The sequence below is a fragment of the Carettochelys insculpta genome, chromosome 20, assembly GCF_033958435.1.
Source record: "Carettochelys insculpta isolate YL-2023 chromosome 20, ASM3395843v1, whole genome shotgun sequence".
Lineage (NCBI taxonomy): Eukaryota > Metazoa > Chordata > Testudines > Carettochelyidae > Carettochelys > Carettochelys insculpta.
This window is the reverse complement of record NC_134156.1, coordinates 4129605-4151614: the sequence shown is the minus strand read 5'-3', so window position 1 is coordinate 4151614 and position 22010 is coordinate 4129605.

Below are 22010 nucleotides of genomic sequence, written 5' to 3'. Positions count from 1 at the left end.
GATGTCAATGACTGACTGTACCAGCTGCTGTACAACTGGGCACGAAAACAGAATCAGCCCCTGTGGTGTTCGACTCTTTCCCTTCTCCCTGATCCAAAAGAGAAATCCTCTGCACTTCAATCATTGGTTCTTTCTCAATTCAGTGTGTTCTGATCAAACTTATTTAACATGCACACGTATTTGCCATGAGAAGAAAAAAGACCAGTCCAAGCAAGGGGTGATAATGACAGCACCAGCCAAGTACGCAAAGGGCTCCCTGTTCCAGGAGCCAAGTTAAACAAGACTCAGTTAGGGCTAGGGTGCCCCTCGCACCTCCCAAATGTGGGTTAATGGATCCGGAGAGGGTCAGCGTTGGACCTACCATGTCTTGTTTAACTTGGCCACAAACACAGCCCTTTTGTCTTTCACTTGGCACTCTCTGTGCATCTCACACCTGCAGGAGGCTCAAGGGCTGAAGTTTTGTTTTGTTTTCTTCTTCTCTCTTCATCTACATTACTTAGTTTTGATACAGAACAGTGTACTCCTAATTTCGTTCTGCTGAGACTTCAATGAGAAGAGGAATCAGAGGGACGGATGATGGCTCTGAGTTTCTGATGTAACCTCAGAGGTTGCAACACTGCCAGTTATTCAGTAACAAGAACTTTCTGTAAGCAGTCCCGTTCTGGGGTGCTCCAGACCAGATTTTGCTGGTCCTCCTTTTAATTCTGTCTCTCAGCCCCAGCATTAGACATTCATGGAGATAAACAGATATATTCTTGGATAAGTGGCTTCTACGGAGGCCATTCTAGCTCTATCCAAAGTATCTAGTCAAGGCCGCTACTGGCAACAGAACATTGGGTTTCTGTCAAAGGACCACTGATTTAGTTTGGAATGGAAATGCATATGAGACACAGTGGTGAAAGAGTGTTACAGAGAGGTTCCAAGGGAGCAACCCTTTCCCTCTGTGATAAATATTACTGTCCCAGCCTCAGACCTTGCACACTGCTGTCATCACAAGTGGGTTGTATGGATTAGATCTTATATGTACAGCACTATTCCCAGCAGCCCCTGCTCCTGTAAGGGGATAATGTTAAATTTCCATTATGAGCCCCCTTCTTCTGTATGAATCAGTAAAATCCTCTGCTGGGTATTCCAAGAGGCTTTCCCAACCACCATACTGAAAAAAGGAAAGGGGAGGAGGAGAAGGATGCCTGGACCAATAGAAAGATCAGGTAATGCGCACTCATGTCTTGATAGTGCTTATTGCAAACCCCATCACAGTCACCCTTCCAAGGAAAGGATCTGGAGAGACACAAGGAGCTCCCAGACACCCTGATATCAAAGTGCCCATTCAGAGACAATCTACAAAGAGCTGTAGGTGCTTTGAGTCTATGAAGTCCTGTCTAATCCCTGAATGGTCACGTGTCTCCTCCATCCTCCTGTTTATTAGAGGGAAGTGTATTCCCCTTCTCTCCACTGGCTGCCAAAAGGCATCCAATTTCCAAGTGAGGAAGTTCTCTTCTCAAGTGTCCTTCTGGGAAGTTTGGGCCCACAGTTTTTATTAGAACAAATGCATGTTGAGAGGAGCATGTGCCCTTTGTGTAGAAGAGAGATTTTCTTGCAGCTTTTCTGTACCCTCTGGCCATGCTGAGAAGCATGGGCACTAGCTGAACAGGGAGGCAGTATAGCTCAATGGATAGACCAAGGGCTTGGGACTTCAGACCTTTGGTTTCTGTTCCTGGCTTTGCCACTGGCTGTTTGGGCAAATCATTTCACTCCAGGTGCCTCAGCTTCACCATCTGTAAAATGGAGATGGCAATGACCTCATTTGTAAAGAGCTCTGAGATCTGAAGATGGAAGCAGCTGTATCATGGCTAGACATTATTGTCTGTTACCAATTGGAGAGCAATCTAGTTTCCAACAGCAAGAAAAGATGGAGGTTTGGTAACAAAACAGATGGTCTGCCTGAGAGATGTATAGTATTGTAGAACCTGAGATCAGAATGGCAAGAGGTGTTCTGTGAAAGGATTAAAGTGTGTTGGCAGAGCCCAGGGTACATTTAGGGCTTTGATTTAGGGATCAGAACTGGATTAGCCATAAATGCTGCAGGCTGGGATAGAGGAGCATTGGTAGAGTCACGGTAGACATGGAGGGACACAGGAATGGAAGGGATGTACTCAAAGGGTGATCCAATGGTTAGGATGCTAATTTTGGGCCCATGAGTCCTCTCTGCTAAAGATTCTCGTGTGACCTTAGTCTTAATCCCTCTGTTCTTGAGTGCCCCATCATTACAATGGGACTGACAGTATTTTCCTACCTCCCACAGGGTGTTGTGAAGCACTAAAGTGCTATGGTAAGGGGGCCAGATTAGTGCCTAAGAGACAAAGAGGTGCATCTGTAGGCCTCTGTGAGGGCCTAGAGCTGAGTTAGCTGAGATTCTGCAAGCCAGCACTGGCGTGTGTGGTGAGGAGGAGAAGGAGATCCCAGAATGCAGTGGCTGTGGATGTTCTGTGTGAGCTGTAACAACAAGAAGTCCTGTGGCACCTTATGGACTAACAGATTTTTTGGAGTGTAAGCTTTTGTGGGCAAAGATGCATCTGATGAAGCGGGTCTTTGCCCATGAAAGCTTATGCTCCAAAATATCTGTTAGTCAATAAAGTGCCACAGGACTTCTTGCTGTTTTTGTGGACTCAGACTAACATAACTACCCCTCTGATACTTGTGTGAGCCGTGTTGTCCACTGCTCAGATGCTCATTAAATTCACCCACAGATTTAGAAGGAAACAGAAATAAAAACATGGAAGGTCCCATCATTTATAGCTACCAGAGGCAAAAGCACTTTTTTGTTTTCTTATAGTTTACATCTGCTCTATTGTCCCCCAGGGACTGGACAGGGTGCCTTGCTCATTTCAGAAACACAAAAGAAACATAGAGGGAACTTTTAAGTAGTTGTTGTTGCATATTAAAACCTCATTGGGACATTAGAGTTTTGCACAGACTTCCCCACTGAGCAAGGTTTCCTGGAGACGCAAATGTAAGGACAATAACTGAGAATTACAAAAATGTTTCCCATTGTACATTGTCTCCCCTGGCCCCAGGCTTGCAAACGGAAGGCTCCGAGGCGTGAACAGAAAGTTGTTATTAGCCCTTGGAGATTTGTCAACGGAGAGCACAGGTTGAATGAATGAATGAATCTATTGTGTCTTCACTGTGTTCGATAAAAGTTGTGAATCTTAATTAAAAGCTTGATCGTTTGCATTTATGGAGACATTGTTCGGGCTGTTTCTTTAGCTGTTAACAGGTTGTAAAGCATTTTAAGAGTCTCTTTTTATTGCATTTATAGTTGGCTCCTTTTGAAAGAGGCAATTTTATACAAAAATTGAGAGCAGCTTAAGTGATCATGAAAATGAAGGAACAGTACTAAACAAAAATAGGCAGAGAGTTCCTTTCTGGGGCTTTGCATATTTTTGTCCAAACAGTTTTGTGTCATATTTTGACACAATTTTGCCAAGTTTAATTTAATCATTTTTTCTTTAAACTTTTTTTTTCCAGAACAAAATAGCAGAAAAGCATTGTCAAAATGTCCTGTTTCTACATTTTCATAATGAAAGGGTTTGATTTGGTTTGCTTGAAAGTGACTTTGCATTACTTTACATTTAAAATGGTCAAAACTGAAACAAAACATTTTGGTTCCCTGAAAATGTTCATTTTTAAATTTTTTTTTTTGTGAAAGTAAAAATGAAATTTTGGCCTTTCAGTCTTATTTGCAGTGAGCGGAAAAAATCAGAAGTTTGTAGTGGAATGGAAACCCTATTTTCCTGCCAGTTCGTAAAACAAAACCTCTGATTCTGGCTAGTGGCAACACTGTTATTTTAGAGAAGAAATGGTCTCATGGCTCTGCAGCCACAGCTCTTTCGAGGTCAACTGCATTCTCTGCTAATGTGTTCCAGCTCTTTTTGCCATTTATTCAAGTCTATGGATCTCCATGCAGCTCTGCCAATGCCCCTCATATCTGAGCTATGTTTAAGTCCATGGTCGATGGGTCCACCAGTGGTTGTTAGCATGCTCTGAGTGTCTCTAAATCACTGGCTGCTAGAAGCTGGACTGGACAACAGGAGCTGAATCACTTGACAAATTGCCTTGTTCTGTTCATTCCCTCTGAATCATCTTGTTGGAAGACAGGATTTTGGACTCCATGGCCTGTGTGGTTTGACTCAGTACAGGCATTCTTAGATATTTAACTGCATGATCATTTGCTTTTCTGGGCTGGAGCACATCTTGAGGCGTGGATGAAATTTGTGCCCCGGTGGGGCAGAATTTGCAGTGGCCCAATAGCACTAGGATGAGACACCATTCTTTCCCTCAAGTTCTCCGGGAGCTGCACATGTAAAACAGATGAAGCCAATTCTCAAGGGCAGTGAAAGTAGAAAACACAGTGAAACTCTAACTTGGCTTAAAATGAAAGTGTTGTTTTCAGTTCAGCCTGATTCTTATTTTCCCTCACTCTCTTCTCCCAATTCTCACTGCTTCCCTCACTGTCTGGGAAAGGAGGGGTTGTTTTTCATTCACTGTGCTTCAGGGTCTCCTTTCTAAATCTGAGCAGTCTGGGGAAGTCAGCCCAGAGAAAGGTTCACAGCCGGCATCAAATGGTACTCAGGTACGTGGTTGCAGCTTTCCTGAGCTTCATTCAGCATAGGAAAACATGGCTGCTTGGACTCCCTAATCAGCCTGATGTTCTGCATCACTTTGTGGAATACTTTGGACAGAGCTGTTATTATAGGACCCACAGAAATTAGTACAGTAGGTTGGAGAATTATTTTTCCTCCTAAAAATAATCAGCAACAATGAAAATTTTGTCAATGTTTTTATGTGAAATTGGTACATTTTTTGCCAACCAACCACCTCCCCCATATTTCAGTTTTCAATTTTTGGTTACTATTTTTTTTGCTTGTTTTTCAATAAAAAGCTAAAAAAAAGTTTACAAAGTGGATGTTTTTTCGCCCCAAATTTCCCCTTTGGTGAAAAGGCTTTTTCTGCTAGAAAGAAACATGTTGATGGAACATTTGGAGCCAGCTCTAGTAATTAGCCTTTACTAACAAACTCACGGGTCTGTGCGCAGGTTTCCAAGTGGAGTGACCTTTGCTCGACGCCGTAGCCTGCATGTGTTGCACTGAAGCAGCATAACAGTATGATCATATAACAACTGAATGTTCACTTGGGGTGAAATTTTGTGACAGGTGATATTTCCTCCACAAGAATACCATCTGCAGTTATTTCCCGACATCTCGTGTCAGGGAAAGTTCTGTCCCAGGGAACAAGTCTCAGTGGTCTGTTTTCACTTTCGACACTCAGCCTTTCACTTGGAGGTGAAAGTTCATTGGAGCCAGGTCTTGGGGAAATATCATAATATCCAATTCCATGGCAGCTTCACAGAGTGTTTCATAACATTTTTGAACCAGATGTCAACCTGATCTAAGAGGCATCTTTATTGTGTCACCGTACTTTATCTTAGAACAAATAAACCTTCTAATTCAGAAAAGGGCGACAAAGCAACCCAAGCCCCTTGTTTGAATGTTCCCCTGATATCAGTCTTCCAAGGAAGTCAAAACATCTGCAGCCAAATCCTGAAGCTCTTACTTACTCAAAAGTCCCGCTGACCCTAGCAAAAGTTTTGCCTTATTAAGTACTAGCAATTGGCTGAGGACATGCGGATTTGGGCTCGGTATTTTATCATCAAGTCAGTCTTGGAAGAATAGAATGGTAAGTAAAATAACACTTTTCTGCTTGTAAGATGCATGTGTAGCTGCATGAGTTAGCAGCCTGGGGAAGCTGAAGGTACTTACTGTGTCCTGAGGCAACTTTTCCATAGGGGTCACTGGTCTGTTCTTGGAGAATGAATGGGGTCATAGTATATACACCTATGTAACTATAATGCCTTATTTTCCCTCCATGGACTGCCCTTTCAGGTCTTTAGATACACTGTTGTTTCCCGAGCTGGAAACCTGTTTTGTGCTCATCTGAGTGCAGACTGTTCTTGAGAAGCTACACACTCTGCTCTCACTTTACTTTTGTTCTTAACTACTTTGTTCTCTTTTCTAAACATAAGGTCATTCCCATTAAAATGGCCTATGCACCCTAACTTGTGGCATAACATGAAGAGGGGACTTGTTTATTCTGCAAGCCACTTATATGTTTCTTTGTTATGCCCAGGTTTATGCATGGCCTGATCCCATGGCAGACTGTGGGATTGCTTGAGTCAGATTGCTTGAGTCAATATTTTTTCTTCATCATCAGTCTAACACCAACTGGTGATACGGGCCATGTAATCTCTGACTGGTGCTATGCAAAAACAATCTCCGCTCTATTACCTTTTGAGGGCCAAAGCTGGGCAAGAGTGAATATAGCATGCACCTGATAGACCTACCACTGTCTCATCAACAAGCACTTGTTCTCCTTTCTTGTATCTTGGAGCTTGCTACTCATACAGGCTATGGTTACACTACGGCAATCTGTTGACAGAAGCCACTGTTGGAAGAGATTTCCTGACAGAACTTCTGTCGACAGAGTGCGGCCACACACAACAGCCAATCAGAGGAATGCTCCGCTCTGACGACAGAGCGGCCGGACTGCCCAGCCGCGCTCTCGACAAAACAGGCACCCGGAGGCACAGCAAACAGGGCTGCCTGTTGTTCTGGATGCCCTGTCTGTCGAGAAAAGGGCCCCTCAGAGCGTCCACACAGGTTTTTTTTGTCGACAGCAGTGTTACGCCTCGTGGCTGAGAGGTGGAATGCTTCGGATGAAATTGCTAAGTTTTGTCGACAAACTATCAACACAACTCATTTTTTGTGTGGACATTCCACCAGTTTTGTGGACAAAACGAGGGTTTTGTCAGTGAAAGTCGCTCGTGTAACTGTAGTTACAGAGTATAAAGCAAAGTTGCCTAACCTCATACTCTTCTTGTTTGGGTCTACACTGAGGGGTATTATTGCCCACAGCTTCATGCTAATGAGCAGTCTCACAATTGCAAATGGCTGCTCATTAGCATAATCATATGGCTAATTAGCATAGCCGCAGAGATCTCGCTGATGACAGTAAAGAAGCCATGTAGATGTGCCTCTGCCAGCAAAAACCCCGCTCTGTTTCCAGTCCCTTATGCCTGAATTAGCTCTGTCATAGCCTCACAGAGCTACAAAAGCTTCCAGACACAGGTGGGATACAGGGGTACAGAGATGTGACATAATTCACTGGCAGAACTCCAAGGACAATCCAGGTCTGCTCTGTCAGCATGCCAGTTACAGCCTCACCCCTCTGAGCCTCCATCCTGCTAGGGGTAGGTGATGATAAGGAGACATTAAAAACCATTTGCCTATGCCAGGGACTATGCCCTTCAGTCATACACTCTGCTGCCACACATCTATCAGGCCTGACTTGTAATACCCCTTCAATCCAATTGCCGGCTGCTGTGAAGCAGAGACTACTGAAAGCCAAAGGGGGCGGCAGGGTTAATGGTGTGAACAAACGAGGACTGAAACCACCAGGAGTCATGCTAACATATAGCCAAAGCCAGTGGTGGGTCTCTGGAGACGACGGGTAAGTGAATTAAACCTCTGTGCCAGCCCGCTTTGCCTCTGTCCTTCACTTACAAACAAATAAAATGTAAAACTAAGCTTGATCCCGAAGGGCACTTTAAGGGGGAGGCGAGGTCTCAACTTTGGGGTTAAACCGAGGGCAGCAAACTTGTTTCACGTATAATGACTCCAAAGGGGAACATCAAAATGGAACAAGCCGTTTGCTCGGCACTGCCTCTTTCCCACCCCTGCTGCCGGGACAGAGGAAGCCTTTCCAAGAGCTCTCTGCCGCAGTGGCAGAGCCGACAGCAGAGACAAAGCCCCTGAGGAACAAAGGGCTCTCTGGCGGCTCAGCCCCTCACTGCTCGAGTTCTGTGAACTGGCATTATTCCACCCTGCCCAAAGCAGGTCGATTCCACCGGTGAGCCCCCTCCGGGGATAATCCCCCACACTTGAAGGGTAAACAGGCCTCTTTAGCCTCCATTAAGCCAGGCCTCCATAATACACACTGGCACTGAATTAGCTGGTAATCGGCTTAGGATAAATTGCTCTAAACTGACATTCAGAAGCAAAGGCCCCCGTCAGCTCACTACAGATGAGAGGCCGGGCTTTCTGGCTCAGCCTGCCTCGGGCCCGAGCTGCTAAGAATTTGAGTTATTCCAGCCAGCACTTTTATTCTCTTACTCCTGGATGAGGTGACTGCAGAATTCTATGCCAAGTTTAATCACCCCTGCAAATCCCAGCAGAGGGAGAGGAAGGAACCCTCTGTCACTGGGGCAGAGGAGACTTGTCCAGGGATGAAGCCCACGGTGTGAATGAGATGCCCCCGAGGGTCTCAGCACAGGAGACAGCAGCAAACCTGTTTTGTGTATAATGGAACGACAGCGGAGACGCTGGCTCATTGTGACCATCCTTGGAGCTAGCTGGCCAGCCAGCAGTGCCAGCTATATGCTGCTCCTGTAGGTAGGGCTTCAGTCTAGAACTTGGCTGACCACCATTCAAGTCAGTCCTGGGTGACCTTTGGCAAATCACATAGTCTCTGTAGTCCAGATCTAACAGATGCGGGAATAAAGCACAGAGGCCAAATCGTAAACGTGTTTAAGCACCTACAGAAAATATCAAATCTGCTTCAAGTGCACAATTACCTTTACAATAAGGCTGCCTGTGCCACAGGTGCTGAGCTGGAAAATGCATTGGGTTGCCCCACCTTAGAGCGTGTTGGGAAGGTAAAGACATTAAAGACGGAGATGCTCCACTATGACTGTCCTGTGGTTCCTCAGTTTCAAAGTCAGGGTTCTGGAATGGGGGGAGGAACTTGGGCCCCATCATTTTTGACTGGCTGAAGGGTGTGGGGGGGAAGGGGTGAGGGGGAGCAAACTGGAATGGAGTCCTGGGGACAGGAAGGCAGCATAGGGGACGGGGCCACAATTTAGGCACTTGTGTCTCCCTTTGTTAGAGATGGGATAAGAGTTGTGCTCCTTATTTATGTGCCCAGCAATGTTCCCTCTGAGCTTTTCCATCCATGTGTGGAATAAATGTTGCTATGTGCACCAAGACGTGCGCAGATGGGCACGCCCAGGAGAAACACAAGCCTAGCTGTGGGTGCTCTGCTAATTACCTGGATGGCATTTTAACCACTCCTGAGTGGCCATAAAAGAGTTCACCTTACAGAGGACACTGGTGTCCAATGGTCACAGTGAAAGGAGCTTAGGAGATCAATCCTACTGCACCCTTACATATCACTCTTCAGACACAGATCACAAAAGCCAAAGAAATGCTGTTGTCTGCATTTTGCAGATGGGGGAAATTGAGGCACAGAGCCATTAAGGACAATATTTTCAAAACTATCCACCAATATTGGGTGCCCAGCTTCAGCCACCTAACAGCTGGCCATCTGTTGGCTCGGCTTTGGTTGAAACTGGGAATGCTTTGCCTCTCTGAAAACTAGCCCTCAGGTGTCTGCAATTTACGTGTCCCAAATGGATGCACCCAGAACCAGTATGATTTTGAAATTCTAGGCTCAAGGACCCATCAAGCACTTTGAGTGAGAGCTGGGAAGAGCAGTTAGGGCTTTGGATTCCCTGCCTGCTACCCAGCTCACTGGATTGCGTTCACTCCTAGATGAGTTGCTGAAGAAGTCCATGGAAAGATGACCAACTCTCCTCAAAAACCTCAAATGAAACCAGGACTAAAATGTTATTTCTGCCCCCCAGCCCCTAAGCAAATGCGTTTTGTCTCTCATCTGGGTGCAGAGCACAACTTTGCTGGTGAATGCAATGGGTCAGGGTCTCTCCTGTACAAGATCAGTGCCACACTGGATAGTATGTGTCTGTGTAGCTCTCTGAGGCAAGGACATCTCCCTGGGAAAGCGAGTGTTTTTCAAATGGGATAGCTCAGGGGTGAGCAACCTTTTTACGCCAGGCCCCACTTTTCACCCCTTCAGTGAACAGGTCCCCCCCACCAGTCCGATAGCATCCAAACTCATGGAAATTTTGGTTATGTTCATGTGAAAAAAAAAACTGAACCCCCTTTCAGCACACATAAGAAAATAAGTTTGCAGAACATACAATCTTTACTAAACGGTATAGAAATGTGACAACACAGACATACAAACAGCAACATAGTTCAACGTTTTCGTGAGATGGATGAGCCTGAGACCCAGCAGCTGATCATGCTCCCCCCCTTGTGAAATTTCATGCCCGCCGGACGGGGCTCACCACCCACTCACTTTGCTAACTCCTGGACCAGGATGGGCAGGAATGGTGTCCCTAATCTCTGGGTGTCAGAGGCTGGAAATAGATGACAGGAGAAGGATCACTCAGTGACAACCTGTGCTGTTCACTCCCTCTGGGGCATTGGCCACTGTCAGAAGACAGGACCCTGGGCAAGACGGACCTTTGGTCTGACCCAGTGTGGCCATTCTTATGTTCTTGGATGAAGGAAGCTGGTGTTTTAACACCTGCTGGCTGCTTACCCTACATGCCACAATTCCGGTCATATCAGCCTGCTAACAGCTGTTCAGACTACCACTTGCCCTGGTTGTGCTGGGACTTTTAGCCATGTGTGCTGCCACATTTGAAAAATGCCACTTTTTGCCTAGCGAATGGCAGCTGTCATGTTGTAAATCCCCAAACCCACCCCCACACCTTTGTTCCTAATCTAGACAGGCTTGAGGTGTTTAAGCTCCCAAAACAATGGTGTCTAGGGCGGAGTTTATATGGTTCATTCCGGGGCCTGAGCCTGGCAAGCTGTCCCACTGAATTTCCTATGTGGTAAGCAAGGAGTAATTGCATAAAGGTTATGCAGTTGGGCTCCTAACTGATAAGCAGCTGGGAGACAGAGACTTGTCGCTGGAGAGTTGTGATTTAGGGGCCTGATTCATTTCTCATGTCCACCGCTGTAAATTAGGAATAACTCCCCTGAAGCCAACAGTGGGAATAAAATTAGCTCTCACAGCATGACGTGGGTAATGTGGTGTCCTAAGGGGTCCTCAACTATTGGTATTAAAGGTTTTTATGACTGCCCCTCAGCAGCTTTTTCAGTAAATCCCAGGATTAAAACAAAACAAATGAAATGACTTTAGGAATTTTCTCATGTTCATTTTTCTTTATAATTCAGTAGATATTACACAGATCCTTCTTAAAGATGGGATCAGCTAGAGGAGGAGGAAAGAATCCTGTGGAGCAGCTTAACACTGCTAAAATGATGACCTTTAGATGTCAATAAAATCAAAGAATAACACGAAACTCTGTGCCGACTCAGATTCTTTGGAGCGATGGAATAAAATTGAGTCTTTTTACTTGTTTCAGCTAACTAATCTGGACTTGGCTACTGTGATGTCTGTCCCTCACCTCCTCTCCTCCCCAGTGGGTACTACCAACACATTGCAAATCAAAGATATACAAGAATTTCCTGAGTGCTCCTGGAGGGCAGGTTGACAGAGAGCACTTCAGCTGAGCTCCTGCCTGTAACAGATCAATACCTAGGATCAATCATTCAAAAGGGGGAGGGGAAATGGAGCTTTAGAACTCCCTGTCTTTTACTCGGAGCCGACTATTAAAGAAAACAGATTCATCCAGCTGTTCCCCAAGAGGATTATATTAAATATATACAAGGAAACTGATCACACGGTTTTCCCCATCTGTGCAAGCCTTCCTCCACAGTCGCTGTTTTGATATGATTCTTGGAAGCCAGAAAATGAAATGAAACTCCTTAGCCAATTTTTTTTCCCCGTAGCAGATTGGTTTGCTGTTACAGCTTTGTTGGCATGCTGCACATATTGCAACACTGAATTGTACACACGGACACATGCGCACACGCACACAGACATTTGCTATTGGCGAGCTGCTCCCAGTATGACACCCAGTGGCTTGTTATTGTCGGGCTGCTCGTGAGTTGGAATTGCACAAGCCGGTTTGTTGTTGTAGGGTTGTTCCTGAGTGCCGGAAAGGACAAAGTGCTTTGTTGGTTAAAGATTGTTCATGGGCCAGAGTGTCTGGGAATGATTTAGTTTGGTTTTGCTTTAGTTTACTTAAAGAAGAGGATACTCAACACAAATTATGCGGATTTTGCAAAGAGAAGAAAAGCTCTTGTACATAGGTGCTTTACGTTGGACTGCACTCTCTACAGTCGTTCCAAACTGCTTGTCATTTCTTATTTGAGAGACATTATTTCAAGAGGTTGCAGGACCTGTCGCGTCAGATTTGGTTTCCAAATTACATTTTCTGTGCATAAGCAGGCAGGTGGATGTTTTTTAAAACAACCAAACACCCCCCATGAAAAACAGTTCTACAAAACCGAGGACTAATAGAATATTCCCTTTCTAAAAACTTCAATTAAAGCAACATTTTAAAAATTCCACTAGATGCCTTTTGCTTGGTTGCCCTTCAGATTTTGCAGGTTGCACAGAGTAATGCATAAGGGCCAGAAAATGAAATTGACAAAAGTCAACAAAAGAAAAGCAGTTTGAGCCAGAAAGTTTAGATATGGAGATGGGGTTAGATTTTTGAAAAGAAAAAAAAAAAAGCGCCATGTTTAGGATTGGGATTAGATTCAGACCGAAAGCATAAATCATAAATTAATGAGACTTCAAAAATTCACTATTGATAATCAAACAGGTTAACTAGTGACAGAGCTATGGAATATTTACTGCAGCTCCATCCTGACAATGACCCCTGACATTCATAATCCCCTTCCTTCCTCCTTAGCCACATCTACAAACAGTTTAGTGAACTCTGATGCGCAGCGAGTGCCTCAAGATTTGTCCTCCGTCTCCTTTCAGATGTCTTTGCCAGAACAGAAGCCACCGACCCTTTGACTCCACCAGTGATGTCCCAGCCTGAAGTCAGGAAATGACCTTGTGTGACCGGTCGGGGTTACATGAAGAGCGTCTGCTGGGGGACATCATATTTCCTGCTCCAGTGAGGCTTCTGCTTGTGAAGAGGTTGCTATAAAAGGCTGGTTGCTGTATCACATGTGGGATAGGAACATGTGCCCCTTCTGTGCTATTGCACCAGCCTCTGCCATATGCTTCCTGTGCTACTGGAGGGCAAAGGTTGGGTGAGTCTGAGTCTCCTGGCTCTCTGCAGCCCCCTGCTGACCTATGGCCCGAGTAGCACCTGAGACGCACAACCCCCAAAGTGACCTATGTGCAAGTGAGTGGTGGCTGCTGCCAGGGTCCATGGCCTGCATAAGCCAATGGCTCCCAGTGCCTGTTGTATCCATCTGACACTTTCTCTTCCCTGTCCCCAGAGCCACTGTGCCCTGCCAGGTTCCAAGCAGGCAACGCCTCAACATCCCTGGCTGCCCCGATTTCTGACCCCGCTCTCACTTGTGTCCTGCTGCATCCTCAGCCGCCTCCTCCTCTGTCTCATTTTAACCAAACAAAGCCACATCCTGCGCTCGGCCCCTGCCGACAGGGGTAGTCCTCCACAGAACTGGGACTCAGCAGATTCAAACCAGACAAATGGCCTCCCTTCATCCAATGAGCTTTGCCCTTGTGTGTAGAGCAGTTCTGTCCAACAAGTGCAGTCCCAGGGCTTCGGGGGCATGTGTGGGAGTAGGGCTTCTTGGAGAATCCCAGCTCAAATTTAGAGCCTGGTTTTTGGTAAGATCCAGGTCGGGAGCTATGGGGAGATGAAGCACAGCATGGTGAGGGAGAGGCTGAATAGCCATGGCTTCTGGCCCCTCCTCAGAGACCACCAGGCAAACTCAGGGACTTTGGAGTGTCTCTTCACACTTGATGAGTGAAAATGTGTGTCTGGAGGCTCAAGCCTGGCCCCTTGAGTCAATGCTGTCATGCTGCAGGGAGTCGGAAGGGAGGGAACCCCTCTCTCCAAGAAAGGAATAAGGGAAAGACGAGAGCCCTTGAGAGCAATGAATGAGTGGGGGAAAGAGGTGACCCTGGGAGGAGACCTGTGAATGCTGCAGCGGGAGGGAGGCAGAGCCCTGTCTTAGTACGGCAGGGGAGTCCACAGTGCAAGTGGGTCAGCTTGCAAGGTCTTCTCCCAGTGCTGGAGGCTTGCTAGGGAGAACACGCCTAGCGGCCACTCCCCAGACAGCCACCAAGGGAAGGCTTTATAGAAAAACATCAGACTACACATTGGCCCTGTTCTCGCAGCATTTCCAACCAGCTTCAGCAAATGAGAGACTTGCCAGAAACCTACTGAACCTGGCCAAAGGGAGGCGGGTGGCACCTCGTGCTGGTCACGGCAGGAATGAGCTTGGCCCTCAGCAGGGTGCACCCTTCTGGCTGGTGTGTCACCTGTCATCACTCAGCGCTCTCTCCACGGTCTGCTCTGGACCTGCCCCTCGCTGGGTTATGGCACCCTCTTTAGCACGCTGCCCTCCGGCAGTGCACCACTACTCAGTCTCTCACCCCCTTCAGGGAGGTGGGTATTAGCAGCCTTCAGTCCCACCCGTTGCTGTGGGCAGTGGCAGCCACAGTCTAAAAACTTTGCCTGCTAATACAGGATTCATATTCCAGTGTGATCAGTGAAAATCTGTCCACAAGCCCATAGATGTTATTCTAAACATAGAAGGAAATTGTTTCAAGTAGACCTGTAGGGGACAGGTCCGTTCAACTGGCTGGCACAGGGATTTTGTACAACCTTGGCTTTGTGGTTGTTACTAATGAATTTTAGTGGTGCCACTAGGCTAACTGCAGGAACCAGTGTGCTTAAGGTGTATTATTAATCAGTGGGGAAAAAATATGTGCCTAGTCCCAGATGATCGACTGCAGTCAACATTCTCATGGAAATCTCTGAATTATCAATGTAATGACAAGGAGCCGCACAAGAAATGGTGAAATGGATGAGCCATGATCCCAGTCCTCCATGTATTACAGGGATTTGGCATAATGCTGCTTATCTTAAGGGCATTATGCAAATATGGTGCTTATTCAAGTCTTGACACACTCATCGGGAGCAGGTGCATTGGAAACTCTCTTTCCACCGAGGTTAATCTGTCAAATGTCAACCGTTGGTTTCATTTCCAGTGACTCATCGTTCTCATGAGTTACAGGTCAGCTTCTGGCCTTTTCCTCTCCAGTTCTTGCAATAAGACCTGAAAAGGGACATTTCTGAGCCAAGTTTCGAATTGTTCCATGCTTGCAGTGAAATGCAGATGCAGCATTTCCCAGCCAGAAAGCAGCGAGAGGGGGATGTTTTCCAGAGATGTAATATGCAATGGGAGAATTCAGGAGGGCACAGGCGCTGTTAGCTTGGCCAGAGGGAAGTTTGCCTTGTGGAGCAGGGGTGGGGAACGATTTTCAGGTCGGGGTCACTGACCGCTTAGACCAGCCAGTCAGGTGCCACAAAAGTGAGAAGGAAAAAAAATCACATAGATGAAGCCTGGTGTATGTTATGCTACAGCAGGTGCAAAGTCTGAATGTGTCACTCGCAGAGTAACTGTATTTCCTCTGGAAACAAAAGCCAGAGGGGCCAGGAAGGAGTCCCCAATTGTATGGGTACTAAGGGTCTGGGGGGAAGGGTGCAGGAGCAGGCTGGGGGTGGACCATCTGACTGGGAAGGAGAGTGCAGGGCCAAGATATGGGTGGGGGGATTTGGGTGAGATGGGGCATGTGAGAAGAGTGGGGGTCTGGGTTGGAAGGGGTGCAGGAGCTGCTTCCAGCTCCCCAGCACACCAGCAGAGCCCACGGTCTGGATCTGGCCCCATCTTGCCTGATCTGGCTTGTGGGGCTCAGTACTGCAAACTCTCCATCCTGCCATGGACTGGATGCTATGGAAGGGAGCCCTGAACCTCAGGTTCTGGATCCAGGCAAGCCAAGATCCAGATCCAGACCATGGGCTGGGGGTTCCCTACCCCCACATAGAGTACCTCCATGCACAGCAGAAGGGTGTCATTTGGAGTTGCAGCTGGGGGTGTGCAAATCTCGTGTCATGCGTGGTTAACAGGCCACAGACAACAGTTAATGCTGCTCTAGAATATATCCCTCAGGTGGCAGGAGAAAGTCTTGTGAGGGTTTGGTTGGAGGTTCATCTGGCTGCTCCGCCTCGTCGTCCTTACATACTTGTTCCGTGGACAAAACCTCCACGGCAGCCCGTTGGATCTGCTCCCATGTTAGCAAGACAATGGTGGTGAATATTAACCTCCCTTTTCCCATTGGAACCCTCCCTCCCAAATCCAAACACCTATTAGATTTGATCATATCTCTGCCCTCATTTTAATTTGTGAGGCTGTGAGCAAGAACTTCTCCATTGCAGGCTGTCCCTTGTTCCAATGAACCTAGTCACATACAAACCAGGCTACCTGATGTTGTGAAGGTGAGGACTTCAACAGAATTCAAACAGAAACTAGATAAATTCATGGACGTTAGGTCCATCAGTGGCTATTAGCCAGGATGACTGGGTACGGTGTCACTAGCCTCTGTCAGAGGCTGGAAATAAGTGACAGGAGACGTACCACTCAGTGACTGCCTGTTCTGCTCACTAATTCTAGGGCATCAGGCAGAAGACAGGATACTGGGCTAGATGGACCTTTGGTCTGACCCAGTAGGGCCATTCTTACGTTTCAACTCATAAATGAAAAGGAGCTTCAACTTCCTGCTATTATCCCACTTAAAAAGCTTCTGTTATCCAATGAGGGAGTGAAAACGATGACATGTGACCCTGGTGACCCGTGACACATCAGGGGTAATGAGTAGAAAACAGCTGAAAATCACAGAATCCAAACTGTCCGTTTCAACTCTGTGATGAGTAGCTCTGAATAATGATACCAGGAATCCGTCCACAAATTCAGAAGACTAAAATTCACTATGAACATTATTTGCACTTAATCATATTGTACATGGAGTAATAACAACAGGGCTTGTTTTGCCCAGTTTCCTGGGTGTTCGTGAAAGAAACTGATGTAATTCAGCTCTTCTCTACACAGCGCACTTGACAAAATGTACCTTCAGGAATTTCAAGCAGCAGTTGGGGCTGGTTGCAAGTCTCCCAAATGGTTTTTGGCAGAAAAATGGGCTTTTGAGCATACAAAAGGCTTCTTCTTTGCTAACAATCTCCATTTTGCTTGAGAAGCTGGTGATACTTCTCTGTGAACATATATAATATCATCTACTCTGCCGCTGGCACTCCACACCAGAGGCGATGCTGAGCTGTTTAGCTTCCCTTCATGTTGGCAGCACAGAATTGCAGAAGTGTAGGACTGAAAGAACTTTGGGAGGTCATCTAGTTCAATTCTTTGCCCTCCAATGAGCACTAAATAATATCTGGACTATTTGTGAATGGTGTTTATCTAATCATTTCATAGAAGCCTCCTGTGACTGAAATGCCTGAGGCAATTCCTTCCAGTAATTGCCTTGATAGTTAGGATATTTTGCCTAATGTCCAATCTAAGCCACACTTGTTGCAATTTAAGCCAATTGCTTCTGGTCCTATTGTTAGACGTTAATGAAAACAATTTTCTCCTTGATCCTTATGACCACCTGGTAACATTCTACATCAATTGTAATGGAACTTCGTGACTTTCCCGGGCACGGGGGGTCTTTGGTGGTATGGCACTCTGTTACGTGATGTACGTGGCACAGTAGGCATTAGCAGCATGGCAAAACTAATCCACAACTAGATCTCATTTGCATTAGAAGTGCCCTGGAGGTCATTGGTATTGCTTCCTCAGCTCTGGATTGATCTCTTCCTCAGTGTCCTTCTTAGAACAGGGTAGGACATTGTTTTCCTCTTTCATTAAAAACAAACCAACAAAAAAAAACTTTTCTCAAAAATATCCTGTTCCATTCTGGGATAAAAACTTTAGACTTTTGGGTATTTTTGGGAGGTGGGGAGAAAGCATCCCTCCCCCCAGATAGCCCAATGGTTACACGGGAAACCCAGCATTACGCCCCACCCCCTGCCCCGAATCTGGCAGAGGAGGAACTTGAATGCAAGTCTTTCAGCTGAGAGCACTAACCATGCAGGGTGCTGTTTGTTCATAGAATCCCAGTGCTGGAAGAGACCTCAGGAGGTCATCAAGTCCCACCCCCTGCCCAAAGCAGGTTAAATCCTAACTACATTGTCCTAGCCAGGAATCTGTCAAGCAGGATGTAAAAATCTCTAGGGACGGAGATTCCACCACCTCTCTAGGTAACACATTCCAGTGCTTCACCACTCTTCTAGTAAAATAGATTTTCCTAATATCCAACCTACATCACCTCCACTGTAACTTGAGACCATTGCTCCTTGTTCAGCCATCCCTCACTGCCGAAAATGGCCTCTCTCCATCCTCTTGAGAACTCCACTTCGGAAGTTGAAGGCTGCTGTCAAATCACCCCTCACTCTTCTTTACTCATAGGTCATGTGCTCCAGCCGCAATCAATTCTGGGTGTCCTCCACTAGGCCCTCTCCAATGCATCCATATCCTTTCTATTCTTGGGGGGCCCAGAACTGGATGCAGTACTCCAGATGTGGCCTCGCCAGTGCTGAACAGAGGGGAATAACTTCTCTGGATCTGCTGGAAATGTTCCTCCTAATGCACCCCAATATGCCGTTAGGTTTATTGGCTACAAGGGCACACTGTTGACTCATATCCAGCTTCTCATCCACTGTAACTCCCAGGCTCTTTTCTCCTGCATTGCTACTTAGGCAGTCGGTCCCCAGCCTGTAACAATGCTTGTTATTCTTCAATCCCAAGTGCAGGACTCTGGTCTTGTGATGGAAGAAAGGTTGATGGTAAGGAATGTGTCTCTCTGGTTGTGTCCAGAGTTCTTGGTCCAAGAAATCTTCCTCTTGCAAGTTTGTCAAAACGGAGACATTTCATTGAAAATTGAATCCTTTTGAAAAATGCCTAACCAGCAGCTGTAGCCTCCAACAGTTCCCAGCCCGCTGAGCAGAGAACTGGTTATTTTAGTTTGGCAGTGCGTTCCTTGGAAGAAGACATTTTGGGGAAGTCCCAAATAGTTGCTTAAGATTTCTTCACTTCCCCATGCTGGGGGCAAGGATAGAGGCTGCAGATCCCTGAAGACAGCAAAATTTTGCTACCATCTCTGGAGGATTAAATTGGAAAGAAAATCCAAAGATGAGGATTCTGTCCAGAGACCTCGCAGCAAGGCACTCCATTTGGCAGGTTACACCCTAGAGGGTGTTTAAAATATATGATAATTCAGAAGAGACAACCGTGTTAGGGTTACCAGTGGGACTCTTTGGCCAGCCTGCTAACTGGTAGAAGGTTGTCTACTAGCTCATAGTAAATCATAATGTCCTTGTACTAGTAGAACATATCTTACCTACAAGGTAATAGTAAAGCATGCCGTTATCTTGCTCAGAGATTGCCCCTTGCCTAGCATGTAGTAATTTTGCCCAGTCTGCTAGCCACATACAACTCCCCTTTGTTTTTGCTTTATGGGAATGAGATGGAATCGATTAGAGAGGACATGCTTCTCTGAACTGCTCTTCAGCCCCAAATATTGCAGTGTCGTGTGGTTGACATGCTTTCAGCTGGTAGTTTTGGAGGCATTTCCTTTTCTAAGCCTCAGTTAGAACCTAGCACACAAAGCCCTTCAGACCCACTGCAGTCCCAGCTGTTATCAGCCACTGAACCACCGTGGGGCAGGTCTTAGCCCTGCTAGGGAGCGCAGCTGAATCAACAAGCTAAGAGAGAAGGGAAATTTGACTAAGAGGGGCTTTGTGAGTTTCCAAATGAAGCAGCCGGTGAGATGGGCGGCTGTCTGGTATTTATGTTATTTTTCCAAAACTGCTGAGCTGAAGAGTGAAATCCCCCTATAGTTGCGGCACATGAGCCTATGAGGGGAAGCGGTTTAGAGAAAGGCGCTTAAGACGGTGCGGTTAACCATTGTTCCATTTCAAAGAATAATTCTTATTAAGAAAAGCGAGCTCTGGCAAGCAGGAAGAATATCATATAGTACAATGGGGAGAAGGAAGGAATAGTTTTTAAGCAAACCATATGGCACGCTGGTGCATTTTGTTACATCATATAGAAAGATTGATGGGCCTGGAATACTCTGGGTAGGGTCCAAGCAAACCAGAGGCCTGCTCACCTCCTGTCTCCTAATAAAGGCTTTGCTGTGTGGGAATTGCTATCCTCGTTCTTTTCCTCTCCTAATGAATCACTCTTTTGTATTCTTACGTGGCTCTTTCTCTTAATGTGAAACAAGCGGCTAGTGCCAAAGAGGGGGAATGTGCTCTCTTTCCATTTGACGGGGATATACAGAGCCTGGTCCAAAGCAGCCAATAGGCGTCTTCCCATTCCCTTTGGACTAGGCCTGCTCTGGGCCCAAGGAAGGCAACACTTCCTGTTTTTCATTGCACCAAAAATCTAACACCTTCCCCCACTGTTATCGACTCCCTTGTGGGCGGGGGTAAATTGGCATGGGGACCAATGACGCTATGCTGTTGTAGACCCACCAAGGCCCTGGTCTTTGTCTTTTGGAACAGACAGGCCTCTTTAGCTCCCCCAGGATGTTATAAAGTCTCTGAAGTTAGGAAGAGTTGCTGATCAGGGTCATGAGGGAGAGCTGCCTCCTTTCCACAGGTAAATCTTTTAAAACACTCACTTCTGACAGCTGACCTACAGGCACACACTGGGAGAGTCCCAAGTTCCAGTTAACCCAGTGTCTGGTCTCTGAGACGGTGTCCAATGCTGGATGCTTCAGAGAAACATGTGAGAACCCGACAATGACAGATGTGGGTTAATCTGCCCCCTGCTTATGTCTCACCTTACTTTCTAAGTTTTAGAGGTAGGCTTACACCTTGAAGTGCAAAGTTCAATGTCCCTTCCAAGTATTTGCTGTCATGACAACCACTATGAAAATTCCAACTAGGAATTACAATGTGATCATCAGCTTAGCTTCATTGATACCAATGCCAATTTACCCCATCCCAGAACTGAATAAAGTTGGGAAAGGTGTTAGACTTTTAGTGCAGCTGAAAACAGGAAGTGTTGCCTTCTTTGGGCCCAGTCGAGGCCTAGTCCCAAAGCTCATGGAAGCTAATGGGTCTTAATATCCATATAAATGTCCAATCCCTTATTGCGTCTTGATAAATTCTTGGCTTCAGTCAATTCCTGTGGCAATGAGTTCCATAGTCCAATCATTGGCCACATTTCGAATTTATTGAATGCCGTCTACGGGAACAGATTGGAGGCAGGGATTCCAGCTCAAGGAAATCTTACGTCCCTTGATAACTGCATCATTTTATGGCTGTGCATTTCGTTCTTTATCTTCCTGGAAGTTTTGTAGATTTGTCTGAAGCATCTTTTGTTGGGAGGCCTTGCCTATGATGAATCACAGGGGATGCTGGCTAGCCATAGATCCTGGTCTAGAAAGGAGAATGGGGAGGTGAGACAGTGAACTACTGCTCTCATGAGGCATCCAGGCAGTATTTACAAATTCAAATATTTAGATTTATGGTCGAAATATATTTGTTTTTTGGATGTTTGTATTTTTGTCAAGCGAGCAAACAGCTTTCCCCCTGAAAGCACGTACGTTTGTGAAATTCTCCATCAAAAAAGTTCCCTCTGTGAAAAATTGTTTTTTTTTTTTCCCCTAATTTAAACTGAACATGTTTTTTTTCCCCAATCAACTCGAGTAGTAACATTGATATAGGAGGGCACTGGCAGCAAAACACCATGGGAAAAATGGAGTGGTGCTTCTCCCTTTTATTCCTGGCCTGTGTGACAGTTGAGTCCCATGTTTGTATGGACGTTGAAGTCAGCCTGAGCATTAGAAACAAGGTATTAACGAGCTGTTCAGTGTGATTCAGTATCTAATAGGCAGGGTAGCCGGGAAAGTCAGAAGCTATTATGTAAGACTTACGTGAGGGATATTTCTTGTCTCTGGCATTCTATGGTCAGGATCATATAGTTACTGAATTTATATCTCAAGCTGCTTTTGAAACTCAATTCACAAGCCTTTGCATCCTTGAGATTTTAAAGAACTCTACAAAATTGGAACTTCCTGGATGACTTTTCAGCCTAATGAACCCGCCTCCCCAA